The following is a 5000-nucleotide window of genomic DNA, read 5'->3' as shown; positions in this document are numbered from 1 at the left end:
ACTACTACTACTACTATTGTAGCGGGATACCCCCTGACTACTAATCTACCCAATGGGCTGGCAGTAAACCCTGGTCCCATCAGGTTGACAGTAGTTGGTATGGGGTTTTCCCCTTCACCTTTGGTACGGCACTTGAGTGACAGCAGGAGGTGGTGCATCCTGTTGTAGCTAGGACAACAGGGTGCCCGCCTTCTGGCTGTACCTAAGGGCAGGAACGCCCTAAAGTTAGAGGCAGGTCACACAATTCGGAGCCTGAGATTGGGGCCCACTGGGGGAGGGTAAGTGTGGGCCATACCTCTGCCTGTGCTAGGGAGGTGGGGAAGAGCAACTGTAGGATGGCTGCGGGTGCCCTCGGCCTGTAGTGACGGTCCAGGGATCATTTCCAGTGATACTGTGGTGCCGACGATTATTCTAAAACAAACCTGGGGCAATCTCCAAAAAGACCCAGTACATCCTGGGACATGCTGGGTACATGCTGGGTACATGCTGGGTACATGCTGGGTACATGCTGGGTACATGCTGCAACATTTCACACATTTCTGCAGACAGACTAATGGCCCATCGGATTAACAGCGGGGGTCTCTGGCAGTCCCATTCAAACTGAATGGGACTGTCAGGAACCACTGCTGTGTTAATCAGATGAGCCATTAGTCTGTCTGCAGAAATGTCACTGAAATGTACCCAGCATGTACCCAGCATATACCCAGCATGTACCCAGCATGTACCCAGCATATAAACTGTCTAGTTTAAGGCAAGTTTTAGAATACTCGTTGGCTCGTCTGACCCGACAGACTGTTTCCAGCAGAAGACTTATACAAAAGAAAACTTATCAAAATGTGGCGCTCTAAATAATCAAATATTTACCAGTGATAATATTGTAAAAAATATATAAATAATAATACACAGTGATACTTATACAGACATATAGGAAGATGCAGCTGTGACCCAGTTGAGGTTTGCTCTGTCAATCCTCGTGATGTATAGTAGCGATGAAGTCTCCGGGAAGCGCAATATATGTAAAGAAAAATAAATAGTGATAGTGCAATATTGTAAAAATTAAGCTCAGAAAATGATGACTCGGCTCTCTATTATATACTCACAAACGTGAGAGGTTTTGCAGTCACATAAAGGTATCTTTTAGGGACGCTCTTAGTTGTCACTCAATCACCAGAAGATGCAGAAATCAATATTTCCCCGAATAGATTGACTCCCAGGGACCTTGTTTAAAAGATACAACTGTATTTCAAACAATCCAGGAGGAGCAAAATATAGGGAAATAAAAACAGAAAACAGTGCAAATTTAAGTGCAGACGTTGAGACTCTGATGAAATAATAATGACAATATCTTGGCTCTGCCGGTCTATCTACTTACAAGATGTAAGCGGTAAGTATGCAGTTGGCAGATTGGGCTGCCACCCCAGGTAGTAGCTAGTAGCTGTATATTGTGGATATCCCTCCAGACTTATCTCGTCAGGGTTACCATGGTGTACATATGGGAGGAAACAAAGCTACATAGCGCGATCTGTCTTTCCAAAAACTTTATAAAATGAATATGAGCATATAAAATGTGCACTTACAATGTGCCAGAATTAAAAATGCATTTATCACAATCACAGTGATTCTAGGGGGTTTTATCCGATCTCACCGCCTCCTCTCTGGCTCTGGACATAGTGCAGACCGTATATATAGTTTATAAATTATAGGTGGATCAATTTACACTCACATGGTTTCAGATACAAGCAAGCATTTAGATCTCAATGGATCTCTCTGGCCGGGTGGATGGTATCTCCGCTTCCCCTCTCTCGTGGCGTGCGTTCCACCGGTGCGTTCCAATCAACCGGAAGTGATGTCATCCGCTGCATCCACTTCCTGGGGTTCCGGCTGGCTCAGGAAATAAGCGTCCCTCTACGCGTTTTGTGGTGGAACGCACGCCACGAGAGAGGGGAAGCGGAGATACCATCCACCCGGCCAGAGAGATCCATTGAGATCTAAATGCTTGCTTGTATCTGAAACCATGTGAGTGTAAATTGATCCACCTATAATTTATAAACTATATATACGGTCTGCACTATGTCCAGTTGTATCTTTTAAACAAGGTCCCTGGGAGTCAATCTATTCGGGGAAATATTGATTTCTGCATCTTCTGGTGATTGAGTGACAACTAAGAGCGTCCCTAAAAGATACCTTTATGTGACTGCAAAACCTCTCACGTTTGTGAGTATATAATAGAGAGCCGAGTCATCATTTTCTGAGCTTAATTTTTACAATATTGCACTATCACTATTTATTTTTCTTTACATATATTGCGCTTCCCGGAGACTTCATCGCTACTATCCAGCAGAAGACTGCCGTGTAACTGTGACAACAGAGTGTAGTAATAAACCCGTTCCTGTTTGCAATATACCTCCTGCCTGGTGCGTGACCTTACCGGGAGGGGGGGTAATAAATTCTACCGCGGGAGATACCCTTCAGTTCCTGGAGTCCATGGCACATGGAGGCGCTACACTGCTAAGGAGATATGTGGGGTATGAACCCCAGAAGCCTGGTCCTGTCTCCCCACTACCATCAGCGGATGACTCAGCCCTCCTGTTGCCAGCATGTATATGCACCATACACCCTGTAATGGCCCCTATCTGCGATTGGGGGGGAACACTGTTACACTAATAATAATAATAATAATAAAAAAAAAAAGCCTTTAGGCTTTGCAGGCTTAAATGGATAGCGCATTAATGTAGCGGTTTTTCATTTAGCTTCGATATATGCTGGAGTCATTGTTATGTATGTATACTGTATAAACAAAAAATATTTATAATGTATGACTTCATGACTAATAAAGGTTTCAAGGTCAAAGTACATTAATTAAATCTGAGTTATTAATAGAGGTAGTTTAGATAACATTAAAGGCCTCTGCATAGTCTTTGGTGCATGTGAATGACACTTTATTATACAACATCAAACCCCAAATATAGAGAGGCTTAGTGAATCAAATGTACAGTATGTTTGGGAAATATGAGAACATTCCTGTCAAGACTATTTCAAAGCAAAAAAACATTACCCATAATGTACCTTATTATACAAAGAAAGTGATAAATCATCAGCACTCAAACAGGTAAAATGGCTATAGTAAGCACCAGATATATACTTTTCACCGAGTGCTATATTGACTCCATATTAAGGATTTTGATGACTCCCATCCAATGTGTGATGCATATACACTGTATATATTATACAGTATAGTGCAGTGTAGCCATCATTTTGGCCTGTACCTTTGAGCACCAGTAGGTGGTGCTATTTCGTTAGGTTATAGATACTGTTGCACCAAAGTCTCATCAATGTTCTAAAGTTCAGAAACTGTATCATTTTGTAGCCAATGTGTTTTATTCCCGTAACATTGATAAATATACCACCTACTGTAGCATACAAGTGCAGCTATTACTGCAAGTAAGGGTATAGTATCTTCTAAGGCTGGGTACATGGTACGACAAACAGCGCAGGCTGAGTGAACAGACTACCTTAAGGCAGTGTTCGCGTCCATGCGGCGTGTGGGCAGAAGCAGGAGGGGGCTGATTTCTTGGCGCGACAGGCGGTCACGTGAGCGGTTCACCCAATGAGGGCGAACCAGCTCTGTGACGCCCCTAGGCACGCCCCCCGCGGCCCGTCCACCATGGCTGGTAAGTGCCCGCTCACTGACCAGCCTTCGCACGCCTTCGCACGCCTTCGCACGGGTGAAGGCACCATGGCCCCAGCCTTAGACTGGGGCCATGGTACTGCAGACCGTGCGGAGGCGTCCATGCGGTGTTGCGGGGCGCGTCCGCGCGGAAGCAGGAGGGGGCGCGCATTGCGTGAGAAATCAGTTGAACTGATTTCTCAGCACGACAGACAGGTCACGTGAGCGGGTCGCCCAATGAGGGGGAACCAGCTCCGTGATGTCACTGGCACACCCTTAGACATGCCTACGGACGGTGCGCGTATCATGGCCAAAAAACACACACGGGCGAAGGCGCTATGGACCTGGCCTTAGAGGAAATACGAGAAGTCGCAGCGGACAGTTTGTGTACATATTCACGCTCAGGAAAGTGACTGCATTGTGAAATTATTGAGCTTGGGAATCTCTGAAAAACACACTGCAGATGTAACAAGACTCACTAACTGCGGAGCCGCGGCGAAAAGGCAATAATCTGCACTCTAAAGACAGGGTCCTGCTGTGGTCAAGCTACGGGGGCTCCATGTTTCGGGGTCAAAGCCCCCACAGCATTAATCCTCGGGGGCCGTCCTGGGTGCTTGACCGCAGCGTGCCCTGGTGCTGAAGACAGTCTTCCGTGATACATCGGTATCTATACTCTGGAAACATGTTTAAAGCAACAAAACGTGAAAAATCCCATGTTTTTTTTTTTTATTATCAGTTCTGTAGTATTAGATAACACTGTCTGCATTTTTAAACTCCTAATGCCATTTCAATGCTTTTTTTATGTACTGATCATCCTTTGGTTGCTAACAGCAACCAATTCGAAAGTCATATTCACATCCTCTTTTGAAACAGGCTCTGACACACCTTTTTGAGCTCTACCCTTTGACAAAGTATCACAAACGGATATGTTGCTGTGTCACAAACAGCAGACAGTTTATTACTCTGAAAGGTATAACAATAATATGTTACACTTAGTAATACAATGGTACATATCACCTGCAGCATATCACAGACTGCAGCATAGAGTCAGAAGGCGGCCATTTTGTTAGTCACACAATCAGGATGTTTATAGATTGATAACAGGAGCACCAAACGATTGCCAGCGTAGGTAAGAATGTAGAATTATACATTGTCACATGCTTTACATATCCAAATAACGGAAAAAGAAAAATAGGAGGTAGTATTTCTGCTTTAAGCGAACTTGTTTGCAAACTTTTCTTTCAAACAAACGAAAATGGGTGAAATTTGCAAACGTTCGCTTAAGCGTGTGAAAAGTTTCCACATCTCTACATCTCAGATGTGCCCGGGCATC

Source organism: Ascaphus truei, chromosome 1 (assembly GCF_040206685.1).
Source record: "Ascaphus truei isolate aAscTru1 chromosome 1, aAscTru1.hap1, whole genome shotgun sequence".
Classification (NCBI taxonomy): Eukaryota; Metazoa; Chordata; class Amphibia; order Anura; family Ascaphidae; genus Ascaphus; species Ascaphus truei.
This window is presented reverse-complemented; position numbering follows the sequence as displayed.